At 44.6% G+C, this 22,284-nt stretch overlaps 1 long non-coding RNA gene across 1 annotated transcript in view; it reads right to left on the bottom strand.

Annotated features, from left to right (window-relative positions):
- Window positions 1–3,063: 3,063 nt before the first annotated feature.
- Window positions 3,064–22,284, bottom strand: part of LOC142741359 (uncharacterized) — a 51,162-nt gene continuing 31,941 nt past the window's right edge. The window contains exons 2-3 of the long non-coding RNA XR_012881109.1: window positions 12,452–12,626; window positions 3,064–3,294 (exon numbers count right to left, since the gene is read on the bottom strand). This is a non-coding gene — a long non-coding RNA (uncharacterized LOC142741359). The remainder of the gene's footprint in view (window positions 3,295–12,451; window positions 12,627–22,284) is intronic.

Here is a 22,284-nt window from a genome sequence, read left to right as displayed (position 1 = left end):
AATAAAGAGAATACAATGCGAAAAATCGATATAAATATATGTGTATCACATGTAAAGACATAAACCAAAAACAAAAAACAAAATAGGAGGGGGACATTGCTAGACTATGAATACAGTCATGTTACAAACATTTTTTTGTGTTTGTGTTTTTTTATAGGTTCGGTCGTAGGACTACGTCAGATTCCAGGACTACTTCGATTAAAACATTTTCTATGTCTTTGTATTTTCTTTTAAACTTTTATTACTACCACCTTAGTAATGGCCGCTGGCTGATTGACAATGTCCATTACTAAGGTGGGGCTTAATGTTAGCCAGTAAAAAGGCTAACACTAACCTCCATTATTACCCCGGTACCCAGCATCGTTGGGAAGAGCCAGGTACGATCCAGTACCCAACCATCTGTAGCGATATTTGGTCATTGAGGCGGCCGCAGGCTGGTGTTATTTGGCTGGAAAAGGCCAAAAACAGTGGTCATTCCCACTCTGGTAATGCCAGGCTGCTGCTACTGTGTTTTATCTGGCTGGTTATGAAAAATAGGGGTGACCCCTACGTCATTTTTCTTTCTATTATTTAATTTTTTTAAATGGAAAAAACGACATGTGGTTCCCCCCAGTTTTTCATAACCACCCGGATACAACACAGCAGCAGCAGGCTAGCATTACCAGGATGGAAGGGCCACTGTTTTTTGCTTTTCCCAGTCTAATAATACCAGACTGCCGCCGCCCCAGTTTCCAACCAGCGCTACAGCTGGTCGGGTACTGGACCGTACTTGGCTCTTCCCGACACCCCTGGTGGTGGTGGGTACTGGGGTAATAATGGGTGTTAGTGTTAGCCTCTACACCGGCTAGCGCTAAGCCTGACTTAGTAATGGACCCTGTCAATCAGCCAGCGGTCATTACTCAAGCGGTAGTAATAAAGTTTTAAAAAAGACAAGGACATAGAAAACATGTTTTATTGAAATTAAATCCTCACATAACCCTCATTAACAATTTTATTGAGAATAAAAAAATGCCGTCATCGAAGTAATCCTCGAATCCGAAGTAGTCCAACATCTGAACCTGTAAAAAAATACAAATATAAAAAAAATTAGTAACATAAAACAAGCAAAACAATTCTTATCTTTCCTGGGTCCAGCGCAGGAGGCGCAATGTTAGCGAGCTGCGCCCTATATCTAAGCCTATCATATGTGATACTGTCTGCTGAGCCACTGTATCTAATCCTATTCATAGCTATAGGGTCGTAGTGCTATAGATATGCTGTTTCATAGTACAAGGATACTTACAGCTGGGGCCCTGTATATAAGCCTATCATGTATGATACTGTCTGCTGGGATGACGTATCGAAGCCTATCATGTGTGATACTGTCTGCTGGGGCCATGTGTCTAAGCCTATCATGTGTAATACTATCTGCTGGTGCCATGTATCTAAGCCCATCATGTATGATACTGTCTGCTGAGAAAATGCTTCCAATTCTATCCAGCGGTGTAGCTATAGGAGCCTTAGTCTTATAGATATGCTATCTCCGACATGTATGTAAAAGTTTATTTATTTTTCGGGGGTAAATATATGTCTCAGGGTTTGTGCCCCATATCTTTTAAGACCCTAGCAGCGCCCCTGGGCCTAACTAATATATGGAGGCACAGAGGAGACCTAAAAAATATATAGGGACACAAAGGGTGCCTTACTAATATATAGGGACACAACTAATATATGGAGGCACGAAAGAGAACTACTATTCTTTAGGGGCAAAAATGGGACATTACTACTGTGTGGGAGCACATAGGGGGTATTACTGTGTAGGGAGTAGAAAGGTGGCACTAAATCTGAACATTAACTATTTTCTTGAAGGTCACCTTTTTTGGGGTGTTATCAACATCATGTTTACCTCTAATTCCTCCAGGTACTGAAATACTCAAGCCTACAGCTACCAGGTCTTCCGGAAATCACAACCTCCATGTAACAGGTAACAGGTACATCAAGATTCACACATTGCAGAAACGGCACTATCTGGATTCATTGGCCCATGACTTACATGTGAATGGTAAGTGATCCATGGTTACATCCTTTTGGCATTATGTTTCTTGCCTTTATACAACCGCCGCTCAAGTTGCACCGCAAAGGGGCCCACTAAGTTTCTGTCGCCCATGGGCCAACATAAACCTGGAGCCGGCTCTGCAGACACATATATAGGCACTTAGACACAGAAATACGCACACCGAGACACATATACTGTAACTTATACACATTCAAACACAGAGACATATAAACAAACATAGTCAAATATACACACACAGAGACATATAGAGGCACAAACAGCAGACAGATTGAGCACTCACCAATCTCCTTCCTCACAGGCTTCTTGCAGGTCGGGCTGTGGGCAGAGCTTCTGCCTCTCCTCTTGCTTCTTCTGCTCGTGTATCCTCCGTGCGGGCCCGGAGTCTGAGACACTCCAATTGTTCCTTGATTCGCTACAGCTGCCCATGTGAGCAGTTCTGTCCAAACCATGAACAGATGGCGTGTCTTAGAAGCGCTGCGGTATCCACCCCCCTGCCCCTGCCCTGTGAGTGACCTGACCGCTGGTCGGTCAGGTCACAAAGTTAATTTGTTTAGAAAAAAATAAATATATAAACAATCCTGAAGCCCCCTACCCCCCTGCTGGACACCCTAAGCACTTCACATACCGTACCTAGGGGCAAACATGGGCCTGCATGTAGGTATGCTTTATTGTTTCTATAATTTTTATATAACCTGTTGCCATTTATTGCTGTGTATACAGCTGATACTTTGTGGTAAGTATTTTTATGCTTATTCTTGTTTTTATTTTGTGGATTATCTGAACTGAGAAATAGTAATAAATCCCAAGTTTTGTCAGATACAGTTGTGAAAACAAAATTAAAGACTAATCTTGGGTAACCCACTACTAATCCTCCTCTGAGCAGACGTGAACGCCGAGGCATACCTTATAGACGCCTACATTTGGTCAGTCGACTCCTTTATTACTGTGTTTTTACACGTTTGGACATGGAAAAATGATTGTATGAAAAATAATCAGAGCATTATATGAGTTAAATATGCTTCATTGTATTTTTGTTACAATTAGTAATAATTCTGCTTCCTGGAGTTATTAAACATTGCACTTATTGTTGTTGACTCTTAAGAAATTTTTGAGCCCATACTGCCAAAGCAATTGGCATACCCCTCTGTTCTTCACTCTCCCGTTCATCAATTCCCCCTTCATCAATTCCCTCGTCATCATCTTCCTCTTCATGTTCATCCTATTATTTTTCTCTTTTTCTGTTAGGGGACAATGCAAATTTAATGAAACATTATTGTGCTGATCATTCCCACATTGTCAATCAATATTATATTAGAATTTATTTTATTTCTTTACTTCTTGTGCTGCTTTGAAATGCGGTGATTGATGATCTCTGAGGTTATGTTCACACACAGCGTAAACACTGCAGATTATCCACAGTGGATTTTATTGTTGAGAAACCCACATCATATTACAGTAGCAGCAGAGTGGATAAGATTCAAACAAATCACATACACACGCTGCCGAAAAAACCTCTCGAGAAATAATTCATAAATTGACCTTTGCATTTGTTTAATCCGCAGCATCTCAATTTATGCGGCGGAATCACTACTATTTTCTTACGGATTTTCTCCATGGAATTCAATGGGAGGTAAAGTCCGCAACAATTAGCAAAAATCGCATATCAGAAGAAAAAAACATCCCTTTTTTTGTTTAAAAGTAATAAAAAAGTTAATACTTTCCTCCGGGTGTTGTCATAGCGACACATTCCTTTGTTCCTCACTCAGGCCGGCCTCCTGGGAAGACGTTTAAACCCACGTGACCACTGCAGCCAATTACAGGCTGCAGAAGTCAAACCCAGGAGGCCGCATCACTAGGACACCGCCCGCATCACAAGTATTGTTTTTTTTTCCAGCATGATTTCCACATTGGAGATTATGGCTGGAATGTTCTGGTTTTTAGGCTGGAATTCCTGCAGTTTCTAGGACATACCCTGAAGGTCCTGATTTGGTTCCAACAGAGATAATCAGTGACAGTTACAGGGGGAGATTTAGTAAAGTAGTGCAAAAGAAAAGTTAATAGGGTTATCCAATAAACAAATAGTGGTGCTTTTTTTTGTCAGAAACAGCACCACTATTGTTTATTGGTGGTGTCTGGTTTTGCAGCTCATCCCCATTCTAGTAAACACAAACACAGCCCATTGACAATAGTGGTGTTTTTTTCTCGAAAAACAAGCAAACATTTTTTTCCTAATACTGAACAATCCCTTTAAAGCACACGGGACAGAAATGCTGTGGAATTTCCATCCGGAATTTCCACAAAATAAAATGACTGTAGATTGAGAATCCGCACCGTAGGTCAATTTCCACACTTGTTTTCTGATGATTTTTTTCTGAATCGTGTGGATGAGATTTGTTTAATTGCCAGCTACTTTTGTCAGGGATCATTACCATGTATATTGTTTGAAAAATATTATCCTTACATATATATATATATATATTCAGTATATTATTCAAAGAGATTGGATTCATGGAGCACAAAGAGCCTGCATAACACGCCTATGGAAGACACCGCCCCCTGGAATGCAAAGAGGAGTGTGCAGAAGAATGTACAGGAAAACTTACAACAGAGGAGCCAATGGGACTTAAGCAAGTCCCACATCTCGAGGGAGGGGCATGTGTCTCCTCTGTCTGTTTCTTTGTTCTGAATAAAGTTCAGTTCTCCTCTTTTCTGATGAAGGGAAAGTGTTTAGCGAACATTTCTGACTCGTTCACTTCTTTCCAGGCATGCCTTCAGCTTTCAATTTACAGAGGTGGTTATTCGGTGTGAAATGACAGGGAGAAAGGAGCTTCCCTGATATACGGACCTGACACTTTGCTGCAGCAATTCCGTCTTGTGTGTAGGGGGCTAAGGGTGGTTTCCTTCTAAAGGTGGGAATTCATTAAGACTGGCATCTGAATCTAAAGAGCAGCGGAGATGTGCCTCTTAATAAATTTGGAGTAGAAAGCAAAAAACGCACAGCGCCACATAGTGCAGATCACCAAAAATAATGGAATAAGACAGAGGAAAGTCAATTGAGCTCACCTCTTGGCGTTCTGCTAGCACAGGCACAACACTGTTGTAGACTTATAATGAAATAGGTATCATTAGACCGCTGCAGCCAGGTCCTATCCGGTAACTGGAGGTGGTTACCACTGTAAAGTATTTGCAGGAAGAAAAAATTGGTGGACCATAAACGGCGCTGCTGGTAATAAAAGGTAGAAGCTGTTCCTCCAGTGTTTTGAAATATAAAAATAAATAATTTATTACAAAAGACTACGCGTTTCAACCATAAAACATAAAACAGTCAACTTATATAGTCAGTGTGGTCACATGCATAAGAGGTTTGAAAAAACTGCTAAGTTATAGGTCAAAGTTCAATTCTGACATCACAAGGATCATGGTGATGCAACTGCAGTTCAGAAAAAGAACTTCACTCAATGCAAAATAGGAGTTCAGAAAAAGAACTTCACTCAATGCAAAATAGACCACAATTTACATTTAAAATGTTAATACTTCAAACAAATAAAAGTGCAAATACACTAAATGAGATCATTAAGAGCCAAAAAGGTATACGAGGTATATAAAATAAAATAAAACGTATGCCTAAGATTGGGTACAATTTCATTGGTGGCCCAGTGGCAGAACTCTCGCCTACAACACGGGCAGACCAGGCTCAACTCAATGTAACACAGCTAAATTTAACAATGGTTGACATAATGAAGAAGTTGCTAAAGAAATTGATAAAAATATAAATAAAAACAACGCTGCATAATTAACCCCTTAAGGACGCAACCACTTTTGGACCAAATGACACAGCCTCATTTTTTAAATCTGACATGTGTCACTTTATGTTGTAATTACTTCGGAATGCTTTTACCTATCCAAGCGCTTCTGAGACTGTTTTCTCGTGACATATTGTACTTTATGTTAGTGAAAAAATGTGGTCAATTAATTCAATATTTTTTGTGAAAAACACCAAAATTTGGAGAAAATTTGCAAAAATTAGCATTTTTCTAAATTCAAATGTATCTGCTTGTAAGACAGATAGTTATACCACACAAAATAATGACTAGTTAACATTTCCCATATGTCTACTTTATGTTTGCATCATTTTTTGAACATCCTTTTATTTTTCTAGGATGTTACAAGGCTTATAAGTTTAGCAGCAATTTCACCCATTCAAGAAAATTTCAAAAGCCTATTTTTTTAGGGAACAGTTCAGATCTGAAGTAGCTTTGAGGGCCTTATATATTAGGAACCCCCACAAATCACCACATTTTAAAAACTGCACCCCTTAAAGTATACAAAACAGCATTTAGAAAGTTTCTTAACCCTTTATGCGTTTCACAAGAATTAAAGCAAAGTGGAAGGGAAATTTGCAAATTTCATTTTCTTTGCATAAATTCCATTTGAATCAATTTTTCCTGTAATACTGAAGGTTTTTAGCAGAGAAACATAACTGAATATTTATTGTCCTGATTCTGCAGTTTAGAAATATCCCACATGTGGCCCTAGTGTGCTACGGGCCTGAAACAAAGGCCACAGTAGCAAAAGAGCACCTTGAGGATTTTTCGGCCTTCCTTTTCTTAGATTATATTTCAGGCACCATGTCAGGTTAGAAGAGGTCTTGTGGTGCAAAAACAAAAGGAAACCACCCAAAAGTGACTCCATTTGGGAAACTACACCCCTAGAGGAATTTGTCTCGGGGTGTAGTGAGCATTTTGACCCCACCGGTATTTCATAGATTTCATTAGAATTGGGCAGTTGAAAATGAAAAATTACATTATTTTCCAATAAGATGTAGCTTTACCTCCGAATTTTTAATTTTTTTAACAAATAAATGAGGAAAAGCACCCCAAAATTTGTAAAGAAACTTCTCCAGAGTACGGAAATACCCAACATGTGGTCATAAGCTGCTGTTTGGGCATGCGGCAGGACTCAGAAGGGAAGGCACGCCATTTAGCTTCTGGAGTACAGATTTTGTTGGTTTGATTTCTCGGCACCATGTCGCATTTGTAAAGCTCCTAAGGTACCAGTACAGTGGAAACCCCCCAAAAGTGACTCCACTTGTGAAGCTACACCCTAGAGGAATTTAACTAGGGGTGTAGTGAGCATTTTGACCCCCCAGGTGTTTTATAGATTTATAGATTAAAATTGGGCAGTAAAGATCAAAAATGTCATTTTTTTTCCACTAAGACGTAGTTTTAGGTCAAAATGTTTCAATTTCTCATCAAATAAAGGAGAAAAAGCACCGTAACATTTTTAAAGCAACTTCTCCAGAGTACGGAAATACCCCATATGTGTTAATAAACCACTGTATGAATACACGTCAGGGCTCAGAATGGAAGGAGCGCCATTTGGCTTTTGGAGAGCAGATTTTGCTGGATTGTTTTTTCTGCACCATGTCGCTTCTGCAAAGCCCATTAGGTACCAGTATAGCGTAAACTCCCCAAAAGTGACTAGATTTGGCAAACTACACCCATTGAGGAATTCATCTAAGGGGGTAGTGAGCATTTTGACCCCACATGTGTCTCATAGATGTGAAAATGAAAAATTACATTATTTTCCAATAAGATGTAGCAGTTCAAAATTTTTCATTTTCTCAACAAATACAGGAGAAAAAGCACCGTAACATTTGTAAAGCCACTTCTTCAGAGTAGGGAAATAACCCACACGTGGTTATAAACTGCTATTTGGACACACAGCAAGGCTCTAAAAGGAAGGAGCGCCATTTAGTTTTTGGAGTGGAGATTTTACAAGATTCGTTTTTTGATACCATGTTGCATTGAGCTATAGTATCAGTACAGTGGTACCCCCAAAAAATTACCCCATTTTGGAAACTAGATCCCTCAATGAATTTATCTAGGGGTGTAGTGAGCATTTTGACCGCACAAGTGTTTTGCACAAATGAGTAAACCATAGATGTTGCAGATTGAAAATTGCCGTTTTCCACAGATATGCCATTTCAGTGCCCAATGTGTTGTGCCCAGCTTGTACCACACATAGACACACATCCCATAAATTGTTAAGCGGGTTCTCCAGAATACAGTAATACCCCATATGTGGTCATAAATTGCCGTTTGGGCACACTGCCAGGCTCAGTTGGACCACCATTTGGCTTTTGAAGTGCAGATTTTGCTTGGTGTTTTACTGGTATTTTATCTTATAATGTGGGGCATATGTAAACTGGGCGGAGTACATCAGGGTATATGTAAACTGTGCCTAGTACATCAGGGTATATGTAAGCTGGGCGGAATGCATCAGGGCATAATAGGATGATGTAATAATGGGGAGAATGAATAATCCATGGATTGGAGTGGTACCAATCCTTTATGCATAGGCCGGGTTTATTGGGTATTATACAAAATATCTGTGTTCCAGTATTGCCTAATCTTTGACTTCTTCACTAGCCCTATAAGCAGCACAAGGCCCTAAAGTTTCCTCATCTCCGCTGCATCTACGGGCTCCACCTGTGGGGTGCAGCAAATGATGATGTGGGGTATTTAGTGAAATTCTACTGGACCGAAAAAATTAGTCTGTGCCGTCATTTATCATCATTTTGCATCATTGCGTTTTGAGAGTTATAACGTGTTATTTTTCCGTTGACGGAGCTGTGTGAGGGCGCGTTTTTTTGTGGAAGGAGCTGTCATTTTTATTTTTATTTCTATCCTTCTTGGGCTATATCATCTCCGATCAGGGCCTCGAGATGGACCCCCAAAAGGTAAAGGCTGTCCTGGAGTGGCCACGCCCCCAAGGCTTAAGGGCCATACAACGATTCCTAGGATTCGCCAACTTCTACCGGCTGTTCAATCCCAACTTCTCATCTTTGACTGCTCCTATCTCCACCCTCACTAAGAAGGGTATGAATGCCAAAATGTGGACTCCGGAGGCTGAAGCTGCATTTGAATCCTTAAAGAAAGCCTTCACGTCTGCCTCCATTCTGCACCATCCTGATGTATCCCTACAGTTTTTGTTAGAGGTGGATGCTTCCTCTGTTGGTGCTGGTGGATCGAAAGGCAAGGCTCTGGTATGTGGCTACTATTCCAAGCTGTTTTCTTCCGCAGAGCGCAACTACTCCATTGGGGACCGAGAGTTACTGGCCATCAAGCTGGCTCTGCAGGAGTGTAGACATCTACTGAAGGGCACGTTTCATCCTATCCTAGTCTTCACGAATCACAAGAATTTGACCTAACTACAGACGGAACCGCGGTTGAATCCTCGTCACGCCAGGTGGTCGTTGACTTTGCTCGGTTCCGGTTCGAACTCCACTACCGACCCGCCGACAAGAATGTGAGGGGCGACGCCTTGTCTAGGTCTTTTGAAACTTAGGACACTATGGAATCCCCACAGAATATTATTGATCCATCCTGCATCTTCTCTGTGAATCCCCTGCAAGTTAGAGACATTCCTCCGGGAAGGACTTTTGTGCGTCTGGCAGACAGAGGAAGAATTCTTCGCTGGGGTCACAGTTCTAAACTGGCAGGTCACGCAGGTGCTCGTAAGACACAAGATCTAATCGCCCATCAGTTCTGGTGGCCCACGCTACCCAAAGAGGTTATGGACTTTGTCTCCACATACACGGTATGCGCAGCAAATAAAGTTGCTCACTCCAGACCTGCTGGCCTGCTCCAACCACTGCCTGTGCCCGTTGCCCCCTGGCAACATGTCGCTATCACTTTGTCACGGACCTTCCTTCTTCTGCGAGTTGCAGTGTGATCTGGGTGGTGGTGGATCGATTTTCCAAGATGGCTCATTTCATCCCCTTGACCGGCCTGCCGTCTGCTAAGCGATTGGCTGAACTCTATATCCAACACATCTTTCGTCTGCATGGCTTGCCACTGCATATTGTCGGACCGAGGGGTCCAGTTTACCTCGAAGTTTTGGAGAGCACTCTGCGGTCTCCTCGGTGTAAAATTGAACTTCTCTTCGGCCTATCATCCCCAGTCCAATGGGCAAGTCGAGAGGGTTACCAGATTATGGAGAACTATCTAGGTCACTTTATTTCCAAGCGGCATGATGGTTGGGTGCAGTTTCTCCCGTGGGCAGTGTTCTCTTATAATAACACTAAGATACTAGAAAGACACTAGTAGCTGGCAAGTATAGGATTAAATCGAAGAACTAATGTGCCAGAGGCACAATGAAACCAATTTCCCAGCTACTAACTAAATGTAGATAAAATATAACTTTTAATAGTATGCTAGTAAAAGGTCCACAGATGGACAGCAGGAGCACAATGAGTTAAAATGTGGCTATAGACAACTAGCAGATGCTCTATGTAAACTCTGCCAGACCGTGGCAGGATAGAGTATACCAATTGCTGGGGTGCGAGTGCCTGCGTCAGCAGTTGCAGACTGCTGAACGTACGCTAGTGTCCCAGTGTGTAATAGTACAGAGGCTAGTATATTATAGCAGTTAAAATTGTATTAGCCCCCCCGACATGTTTCGCTGTAACACAGCATCCTCAGGGGATCACAATGGAGCTTATGAGCGCGCACTCTGTTTCCTCGTTATTTAAAAACTCGGACATACCTCACACAGGAATCACCTGTGTGGGAGTCAATAGGATTCCACTAGCAGCGACGAGCCTCTGTATCACAAGATTGGCGTGTAGGTTAGCCAATCAGGGAGAAGTATATGTGGGCCAATCAGTATGCGTGGGAGGCGCATGCGTGTAGCGTCCCAGAGTGGACTTAGCCGATTTGAGGTTTCAAAACGGCGAGTGCGCATGTCTGAGGACTTAGAGTCCGCAATCTGAAATATATACGCTACATTGAGGTAAGTGATAGATATGTGTACAAAGGACCACTTATAATATAAAGATACATATATACGTATTTACATATTAACATATTAACATATTAACTCCTGAAGTTAAGGAGATCAGCGGATTGCATTAGCTATAGGAATCATAAGTGGTAACATTTAAGTTACTTTGTATATTAATAGTGTAAAGTGATGGGTCATATTCATTGAGAATGAATAGACCAGGTAGCTGTCATTACCTGACAATACGCTGTATAGGGAATGAGGTTCGTAAATGAATTATATTTCGGAGTGGATCGATTAAACGAGGAAGAGAGATACAGTCGATCCAAATGGACAGACAGATAAGTGATGGTCGAATATGTTATGAAGTAAGGATGCCACATATATTACAGTAGTGATACAGACAGTATTATAATAGTGATGACATCTTGACATACCGTCAGTAGGTATGAGTGGATATACAAATAAGCCTCCAGATACGAAAAACTATAAGAAGGCGACAAAAGTGAAGCCTTCGTTTAGACCATTGGGGGTTAGGGTACTCAACCTATGTATCCACCTGGCTTCTTCCTGTAAGAGCTTTTTATCCAAATTTCCGGCTCTGGGACCCAATTTAATTTGGGTAATACCCCAGAATTTGAGGACACTGGTGTTGCCTTGATGAATGGATCTAATATGTTTGGAAAGAGGGGTATCCTCTTTAGTATTAATAGTGCTGATATATTTTGAGATCCTCCTTCGAAGCTGTTGAATGGTCTTGCCCACATACAATTTGGGGCAGGGACATTGGGCAGCATAAATAATACCACTGCTTTGACAATTGATGAATTGTTTGATGGTAAAGCTCTTTCCGTCAAATGGATTGGAAAAAGTCTTGGTCGTGGGCATGAAGGGACAGAAGGAACATCTGCCACATGGGAAGGACCCATGTGTGGGAGGTGGAAGCCAACTGTTACGCTCAATGGAAGGTCTAGAGTAATGGCTGTGTGTAAGAAATTTCCGAAGATTCTTGCCTCTCCGATAGGTGATGTTGGGAACACTCGAAATTGCATCACATAAATCTGAATCTGCCTGTAAGCTAGACCAATGTTTTTGTAAAACATTCTTGATTTGATAGGAGCAAGTGTCAAAATTCCCTATACATCAAATAGGAGAGGATTGTTGTCCGTTAACATTGTTTGAGTAGTTGTTGTTATTTCTACCGTAGAGTAGCTCTGCTCTGGGGATTGCTCTGGCTCTAGCATATGCTCTATGCAGTATGTAATTTATATGTTGCAATGTCCCTGTCACTTGCAGTATGTCGGTCGCACAACACAATGCCTACGTACAAGAATTAACAATCATAGGTTTAATGTAAATATGGGTTGCATGAAACATAGTATCTACCGGCATTTTGCCTCTGCACATAACAGCCAATTCAGTAACATCCTTATTACACCTATAGAGCAGATTCCACATAGTGTTACTAACAGATTTTGTAAGCTGAAACAACGAGAAAACTACTGGATCTTCAAATTAAAGACCCTCCAACCAGACGGTCTGAACGATATATCAGAATCAACCCTTGAATAAACTACAAAAGTATTATGATTATGTCGGAATACTCACACTTCGAAGCCTTGTTCCTTTTTGTCCTTTCAAAGGTAATTTCACAGTAGTTTTCTGTGGTCCTTTCTTCAGATATGTCCACTGATATAGTTGGTGTTTCCCAGTAATCGGTGGCACCTTGGAATGCTGTTCTTTCGTTTTCTGCATAATTCAAGCTTTCCGATGTTCTGTTTCTCTATTGTATTAACATAAATTAATTATCTTAGTTTTTATACATTATTATATATTCTTAGATGTAATTTTATTGTATTACTGTCTTGTAATAGTTATATACATAGAATTTTTCATATACCATGTATTACTTTCATTAAATAGTTTTATACATATACTTTTTCATATATCACCATTTTTTTAATTTTAATAATTCATTATTTTTTATGCGTAATCTCCTGTTCTTATGGGTTTATACTATTCTAAACAAATTTTCCTTCAATTGCACCAGCTGTTGTTTTCACAATCCCATTAACATCCAAATGAATGTGTAACACTCGCCTTCCGGCTTTCAATTTGACGCCCGTGTTTTACCATCCAAATGGATGTTTATTACGCTTGTTTTGGCATCCAGACTGATGCCTCGGTTTTAGCATCCAAATGGATGTCTTACACGTCATTTCGGCATCCAAATGGATGCTTAGGTTTTAACATCCTAATGGATGTTTAATGCGCTACGTTAGCATCCAAATGGATGTCTAACACACTACTATGAGATTCCTTATTGTTTTATGTTTATGTTTATGTTTTTGTTCAATTTTATTGTAGAAACATTGATGTTCAACACTTTACCCATGTATTACTGTTTTCCTCTTGACCAACAATGATACTTTAATTGTAAACCTTGATCTATGACGTCACCGAGGTACTCTGACCCCGATGACATTGGCGGTTTTTTTTCTAACAACGTGGTTGTATTTAAACACGGATGTCTGTACAGTTATCTATATGGCCTGATGAAGATGCCGGTGTGGCAATGAAACGCGTAGCCTTTTATCATCCACAATAAACCTTTTTTATTCATTTGCATCTCATACGTGACTTATTACAGTTCACGGGTCTATATGTCATCCAGAGTGTAGCAGCGCCCCTCGGAGACTCTCTCTTTTTTTCCTGCACCTATAGCATATTATTTGCAGTCTCCTGAAGGATTACCGGCATCGAGTCCCGGCAGCAGCACACATACGATTTAGAGCCTTTTATCATCTACCACCAGGTTAGTAGTACTTCATCCACTTTACTACATTTTACCTGGGTAACCTGCACTATGTGGCGCCGTGTTTTTTGTTCCATTTCTCCTGAGGATGATAGACAGAGGTTCTTATTTGTTTGATCTTCAAGATCCTACATAACTCTTTCATGATTTTAAACATAAAAGGGGTTCCCTGATGTGTCTGTATTTCCTTTGGCAGGCCAGTTCTCGAAAATATGTGAACCAACTCCCGAGCAATATATTTAGAGGAGGTGTTTCGCAAGGGGGATAGCCTCAGGGTATCTGGTGGCATAGTCCAACACCACTAGAATATACTGGTGGCATCGGGCAGACTTAACCAACGGTCCCACTAGGTCCATCACGATTATAGGTAAGGGAACTAACGGGCTCCTACAGTGGGCTACAGGAGTAGTTAACTGACAGGTTGGGCATGATTTACAATAGTCAGCACCCTCTTTATAGCAGCCATGCCAGTAGAACCTTTGTAGGATCCTTTCCTGAGTCTTATCTGTACCTAAATGACCACCTAACACATGGGTTTGAGCCATGTCCAGTACCATACGTCTATACGGGGCGGGTACCAGCAACTGTTCAACTAGGGTCTCCCTTATTTGCGTGACCCGATGCAGTAGATCCCCTTTAAAAGTAAGAGCAAAATGGGGAAAACATTTATCCGCATAACGACCCTGCGGAACACCATTAATGACGGTCACATTTTCAAAGGCATTTTTTAGGGTGGGGTCTCTCAGTTGAGCTGTTCCAAAGTTGTCCCGGGATACCTCAAGATCAGGGGGACTTGCCTCAGGATCTGCAGGCTCACCCTCTTCTCCTGATAAAACAGCCAGAGGAAAATTGTCGGCCCCCTTTTCAGTTACCGCCTCAGTGGGCCCATCCTCACTTAAAAGGAACAGGGTCGAAAGACAAAGTATCAACATTATTCCTGCCTCCCCTAGCCGACCTGTGATCCCACAGCTCCCAGAATAAGGGAAAGTAACGGCCAATGATAAAGGCATGAATCAATTTATTTACAACCGTGACCTCAGAGTCAGTCTCTATAGTGACGTTGGCCACCGGGTAGTCCTTGGTGTCACCATGTACACATATCACCCGCCTTTCAGGGTTAACCAGTACATGTGGTACGGTGGCCCGCAAGAGCGTGACCAGACTCCCTGAGTCCAGGAGGGCTGTGACAACGGCCCCATTCATATGGAATTGTCGCTCCTGTAGTCGCTCATCCTGTCGGGTACCAGCACTGCAGGCCAAATGGGCAAACAGGGAGCATCGTCGAGTGGCACTGCAATCCATCGGCTCCGCGTTCTGGGGACAGTGGACCGCAATGTGGCCCGGCTGCTGGCACCTCCAACAGAGAAAATCAGGTCTACTCCGGATTGGAGACTGGAACGGTTGGGTGCCGGGTGCTAGGGGTTTAAACTTTAGCATCCCTCCTCGTAGCAACTACGCCATTCGGGTCCTGGGGACCGGATTCGTAAAGGTGTAGTAGAGGTATACCTCTCGACTGCCGAAAGCATTTGATCTAGAGTCTGGGGGTCTCCCTGGGCAACCCAGCAATACAACTCTCTTGGAAGGCTACTCATGTAGCGGTCCATCACCACTCTCTCCACCATCTCTCTAGGATTTAGGACTTTGGGCTGAAGCCACTTGCGTGTCAGATGCAGGAGTCTGAAGAGCTGGGATCGCGGCGGTTTAGTCCTCTTGTACCGCCAAGCATGAACCCGACGAGCCTGCACAGAAAGGGTAACCCCCAACCGAGCCATGATCTCTGCTTTTAATAGGTGATAGTCACTGGCTTGCTCCTGTGTCAGGTCGAAGTATGCCTTTTGTGGTTCTCCCACTAAGTATGGTGCCAAGACCTCTGCCCACTCTTTCAGAGGGAGTTTCTCTCGCTCCGCCAACCTTTCAAACATGGTTATATATGCCTCCACATCATCTGCAGCAGTCATTTTCTGCAGGGTGCTTTGCACCATTTTGCGCACATTTATCAGGGTGGTGGCTGTTTCCCGTGGTAACTGTGATTGAGCCGACCGAAGCCATGTGCACGGCCGTGATGTTCAGGTCAGCTGGCCTCGGAGTGTCACCCGCGAGCCGCCCGCAGATCGCGGGCCGTGCACATGGCCGCGGCCATTATTTGCTTTGAGCCTGGAAACCACGGTCGTGTGCGTGGGCCCATAGAAATGAATGGGGCCGCAATTCTCCAATGGATTTTCGGGGGAAAAGCATGTTCGTGTGCATTGGGCCTTACATACATTTATAGTAAATTATGTAAAAAAAGAAAAGTTTTACCATTGTTTGGAGTAGTGATTGGTGTTTGCTTCACTGTAAGGCCCTGTTCACATAGAGTTTTTTTGCAGGCTGAAAATTCTGCCTCAAAATTCCGCTTGAATTTTGAGGCAGATTTTGATCTGCCTGCACGCCATTGAGCGCCACGGGTAAAAACGCTGCGAAAAACGCTTTGTCTGCCGCCCATTGATGTCAGTGGGAGGTCATAGGAGTAAACGCCCGAAGATAGGGCATGTCGCTTCTTTTTCCCTCAATGGCCGCGGCCAAAACATGTGGCAAACGGCGTGCAGGCAGGTCAAACTCTGTCTCAAATTTCAAGACAGAATTTTGAGGCAGAATTTTCTGCCAGCAAAAAAACTCAGTGTGAACAGGGCCTAATACAGGATCTCTTGGAACAGATCCAGCAGCAGGTGAGGAAAATGTGCTGACTGGATTGTGTGTACCCATGGCCGACCTTCGATACATTCGACCAGTGCGGTCGCACATGGTGCCAGCCGCCACACTGCAAGAGGGGCGCCAGCGGGTGTGTGTATCCCCGCGCCGTTGCAAATTCCAGCGGGTCAGGTGAACACTCGCTAACTGCACCCAGGGCCGGCCTTAGGCAGTCGCCTTTCCGCCCGGGCGCTTCTTCACTTAGTGGCCGTCGCTACCGCTGTAGCAGCCATAGCGCCTGCTAGCGGACACCCATGTGGCTGGGGATTCCGCTCCTGGAGCGCTCCTTGATGTCTCTGTCCAGGGGAAACTCCTGAAGCGGAATCCCCGGTCACTCCAGGATAAGCCAATGACGTCATGGACACAAACGACAGGAGCTTCTCCTGGAGTGAAATCCCCGGTCACTGTGGATGGTTATTCCGCTTCAGGAGTTTCCCCTAATGTCACTGTCCATATATCGACAGAGACATCAAGGAGCGCCCCAGGAGCGGAATCCCCGGCCACACGGGGGAGCTACAGTGGCGCTATCTATACTGGAAGGGGGGGGGGGTTTGCTATATACAAGGGGGCTGTGGGCTGTGTGGCACTACCTACAAAAAAGGACAACTGTGCAGGAGCACACAAAATACCCAGCTTTCCCGGCTATCGCATAAATGTGTGGAAATAAACTAAGATATAACTTTTCTTTAATGTAGCTAAAAGGATTAATCCTTTTAGCTAGACTAAATAAAAGTTATATCTTAGTTTATTTCCACACATTTATTCGATAGCCGGGAAAGCTGGGTATTTTGTGTTCTCCTGCACAGTTGTCCTTTTTTGAATGTCTATTGCCCGCCAGCTATCAGGGTCATTTCGTAGTCCTTGCACTACCTACAAGGGGGCTGTGGGCAGTGTGGCACTACCAACCAGGGGGCTGGGGGCTGTTTGGTGCTACCCACAAGGGGGCTGTGTGGTGCTACCTACAAGGGGGATGTGTGGTGCTACCCACAAGGGGGCTATGTAGTGCTACCCACAAGGGGGCTGTGTGGCGCTACCTACAGGGGGAATCTGTGAGTGGTGGGCTGATGGTCATTTTACTGTGAGTGGGGGGCTGATGGTCATTTTACTGTGAGTGGGGGGCTGATGGTCTTTAAGTAGTTTCCGCCTCTGACCTCCAATTGAAATGAATAGGAGGCAGAAAATATTTGCATTGCCCATTTGGAGCTTTTTTCTGCTGCGTCTTTTGCATTCGCTTCAACGGCTTAAGAAAAAACACAAAAAAAGGTCACACAGCACTGTCACTTCCTGAAGGAATTTTGAGGCAGATTTTTTTTGCCTTACAAAAAACATGTGTGAACATACCTTACGAGTGTAGCGCTTGTTCTTAGCCGTTTTCTGTCTTTCTCGAAACAATTTTGGTAGGGGTGCCCTGAGAAAATTTTATTTTTCCATTGCTGCCTCGAGTCCGAAAAGGTTGGGAAACTCTGTACTAGGCTACAGGATCCCGTCGTGGAGCAGCTCAGTTCGTCATGGGAACGGGGCCTAGGTGAGTACAATTTTTGTTTTTGTTTGGGGGCACTGTCTACAAGGGAAGGTGCGGGGCTATATGGCACGGTCTACAAGGGGGAGGTGGGAGGGCTGTATGGCACGATCTACAAAAAGGAGGTGGGGGATTATGGCACTGTATACAGGGAGGCTATATGGCAAAATCTACGGAGTGGCACTATACTGTGTGGGGGCCACTAAGCGGACATTATACTGTGTAGGGGTACTACAGGTGGCATGATACTGTGGGCACAATTAGAGGACAAAATACTGTGTCCTTGAAGGGGTTGTAATATATTATTAAATATTATTATTATACTGTATGGGGGCACTAAATGGGCATTACAATTTTTTTATGGGGCATTTTTTTTAATGACGGGGTGGGGCGCCGAAAGATAATTTCGCATAGGGCGCCATCTATCTTAGGGCTGGCCCTGTGTGTGCCAAGATGTCTGACATAGGCGGAGTGGGCAGACTTAGGGGGGATTCACACGAGCGTGTATTCGGTCCGTGCGGGCTGCGTGGTTTTCACGCGGCACGCATGGACCAATACAAGTCTATGGGGCAGTACAGACAGTCCGTGCTTTTTGCGCAGCGTTTGTCTGCTGCGCAAAAAGCGCGACAGGTTCAATAACTCTGCGTATTTCGCGCATCACGCACCCATTGAAGTCAATGGGTGCGTGAAAATCACGCGCACCACACGGAAGCACTTCCGTGGGACGAGCGTGATTCGCGCAACAGCAGTGAAAAGGATGAATGAAAACAGAAAAGCACCACGTGCTTTTCTGTTTCCAAGCATCCAAACGGAGTGTCTTTGCGAGGAGCGAACCCCGACAACCGAGGCAAACTTCACCGGGTTCGGCCAAACTCGTTTTGGCCGAACCCGGCAAAAAAATTCCGGTCCGCGACGTCGGGAGAGATTCACTGTGCATGGTGCTGAAAGAGTTAAACTGTTTCAGCACCATGGACAGTGACTTGCGATCCCAAAATACATGAACCTGTAAAAAAAAACGAAGTTCTAACTTACCGATTACTCCTGTCTCCTTCCTGCAGTCCGACCTCCCGGGATGACACTTCAGTTCAAGTGACAGCTCCAGCCAATCACAGGCCAAGCACAGGCTGCAGCCAATCACAGGCTGCAGCGGTCACTTGGACTGCCGCGTCATCCAGGGAGGTGGGGCCCGATGTCAAGAGAGGCGCGTCACCAAGGACGCGTCACCAAGGACGCGTCACCAAGGCAACGGCCGGGAAGTTCTCGGTAAGTAGGAACTTTATCTTTTTTTTTTACAGGTTTTTCGCTGTTGTGTTCGGCATTCACTGTCGAGGGTGCTGAAAGAGTTAGCTCTTTCAGCACCTTGGACAGTGACGGGCGTCGACAAGCCTCATCTCTATGATGCCGGCTGCGCGAAAATCACGCAGCCGCGCATCAGACACGCATGACACACGCAGCTGTCAAATGGTTTTTGCGCTCGCAAAACGCTGCGTTGTTTGCGCGCGCAAAAACGCAACGTTCGTGTGAATCTCCCCTTACATTTATCAGGCTGTGAAAAGGGCGGGGGAGGGAGATAAGTGCCTGAACTTAGATCAGGAATAGATGGAGGCACAAAGGATAATGATTATTAGTGTGTAAGACAGTGTGCAGGGAGGGAGCAGACTGCCTGTAATTTGTAATTAGAGCAGGGAAGGACCCTATGAACATAGAGGGGCGTGGCAGTATGCAAATAGCTGAGATGCTTTGGAGGAAGGGGGGGATGCAACTGTCTCCTCAGATGCAGCAGGGGATCATGGGTATGGTGGGTTACAAGACAGGAAACAGACAGCAAGAGATGTAAACAGACAGCAAGGGATGTAAACAAACAGAAAGAGAAGCAGTGACGATGGAGAGCAAACAGAAACTGGTTAGAAGTTTAATAGGGGGTATTAGGGATAATTAGGGGTGATAGAAAGCACAGCTCGGGCTTTAAAGAAAAAAAAAAAGGGGGGTATTAGGGAAGGCAAACCAAGGCTGGGGGACACTTTTTAGAAAAAATAAATTTCCTGGACAACCCCTGTAAGTGTAATAAAGCTGGGGATAACGGAACAAGAGAAGGACCTGGGTATTCTAGTTACAAATAAGCTAAGCAGCAGTACTCAATGTCAAGCAGCAGCTACAAAAGCAAATAGGATTTTATGGTGCATAAAATATTACCCCTCAATAAATACCTTGTAAGGCCACATCTAGAATATGGAATTCAGTTTTGGGCTCTACATTGCAAAAAGGATATAGGAGAACAGGAGAGGGTTCAAAGGCTGGCGACTAGCTGGGATGTGTCGCTTACAATGAAAATCGAGAGAAATTTGGCTTGTTCAGCTTGGAAAAAAGATGCCTTAGTGGTGATCTTATTAACATGTATTCAGTGGCGTAACTGCCGCTATAGCAGCCGTAGCGGCTGCTATGTGGCCCGCGGCATGAGGGGGCCCGTGTCGCCCGCCGGCACGGGCCCCGACCATGGCCGGAGGCTCCGCTAGCAGCCGCTATGGCTGCTACAGCGCGGCGACACTTAACACTACTACAGCAGAGCAGGGAGGTATCTCCCCGCTCTGCCATTAAACAAAAGACATGTATCCCCTATCCACAGGATAGGGGATACATGTGTGATCGCTGGCATTGATAGGGAGAACGGGGGACTGAAAGTCCCCTGAAGTTCTCCATCACAAACCTCGGACTTCCGGGGTCTGTGTCGGCAGCTCCGTAGAAATAAATGGAGCGCCGGTCGCGCTTGTGCGCATGCGTGATCAGCGCTCCTTTCATTTTTATTGAGCTGCGCAGACGCCGGAAGTCACAGGTTAGTCATGGAGAACTTGGGGGACTTTCAGTCCCCCGTTCTGCTTATCGCTGCCAGCGATCACACATGTATCCTGTGGATAGGGGATACATGTCTTTTGTCTTTTCACACTGTAGGTCACATTTTTTCAGGGGGTTGGGGACGCTGTATGGTGTTCCCTACAGGGGGGGGCTGTATGGCGTTCCCTACAGGGGGGGCTGTATAGCGTTTCCTACAGGGGGGGCTGTATGGCGTTCCCTACGGGGGGCTGTATAGCGTTCCCTACAGGGGGGGCTGTATGGCCATTCCCTACAGGGGGGCTGTATAGCGTTCCCGACAGGGGGGGCTGTATGGCGTTCCCTACAGGGGGGGCTGTATAGCGTTCCCTACAGTGGGGGCTGTAAGGCGTTCCCTACAGGGGGGCTGTATGGCGTTCCCTACAGGGGGGGCCGTATGGCATTCCCTACAGGGGGGCTGTAAGGCATTTCCTACAGGGGGGGCCATATGGCATTCCCTACAGGGGGTTCTGTATAGCATACCCTACAGGGGGGGCTGTATGGCGTTCCCTACAGGGGGGGGCTGTATGGCATTCCCTACAGGGGGGGCTGTAAGGCGTTCCCTACAGACCCCCCCTGTAGGGAACGCCATACAGACCCCCTGTAGATAACACCATACAGACCCCCTGTAGATAACGCCATACAATCCCCCCTGTAGATAACGCCATACAGCCCCCTCTCTAGAGAACGCCATACAGCCCCCCTGTAGATAACGCCATACAGCCCCTTCTGTAGATAACGCCATACAGCACCCCTGTAGATAGCGCCAAACAGCCCCCTGTAGATAACGCCATGCAGCCCCCCTGTAGATAACGCCATGCAGCCCCCTTGTAGATAGCGCCATACAGCCCCCCTGCAGATAGCGCCATACAGCCCCCTCTGTAGATGGTGCCATACAGCCCCCCCTGTAGATAACGCCATACAGCCCCCTTTGTAGATATCTACAGAGGGGGCTGTATGGCATTATCTACAGGGGGGCTGTATGGCGTTATCTACAGGGGGGGCTGTATGGCGCCATCTACAGAGGGGGCTGTATGGCGTTATCTACAGAGGGGGCTGTATGGCGATATCTACAGGGGGAGGGCTGTATGACGTTATCTACAGGGGGGGCTGTAAAAAAGGCACTATCTACAAGGGGGGGGGTTGTGTGACACCCAGGGGAGGGGGGCCCCAGTCAAAAGTTTGCTATGGGGCCCAGTCTTTCCTAGTTACGCCCCTGCATGTATTAATATATGTGTGGTCAGTACACAGAACTAGCACATAATCTGTTCTTTCCAAGGACTCTACAAAGGACCAGGGAACATTCATTGCGTGTGGAAGACGTTTCAAACAGCAATATAGGAAAAAGTTCTTCACAGTTAGATTAGTCATACTATGGAATGCCCTACCCCAAGAGGTAGTATCGACAGATACTATGTCAGCATGTAAAATAGGCCTAGATGCTTATTTATTGACGTATGGCATTGAGCGTTATAATTAATCTTGCAATGAATGACGTGTAATTTATTGAGAAAT

The sequence above is a fragment of the Rhinoderma darwinii genome, chromosome 2 (assembly GCF_050947455.1).
Source record: "Rhinoderma darwinii isolate aRhiDar2 chromosome 2, aRhiDar2.hap1, whole genome shotgun sequence".
In the NCBI taxonomy this organism is placed as follows: Eukaryota; Metazoa; Chordata; class Amphibia; order Anura; family Rhinodermatidae; genus Rhinoderma; species Rhinoderma darwinii.
The sequence above is the reverse complement of the archived record's forward strand: the minus strand, read 5'-3'. Positions and strand labels throughout refer to the sequence as shown.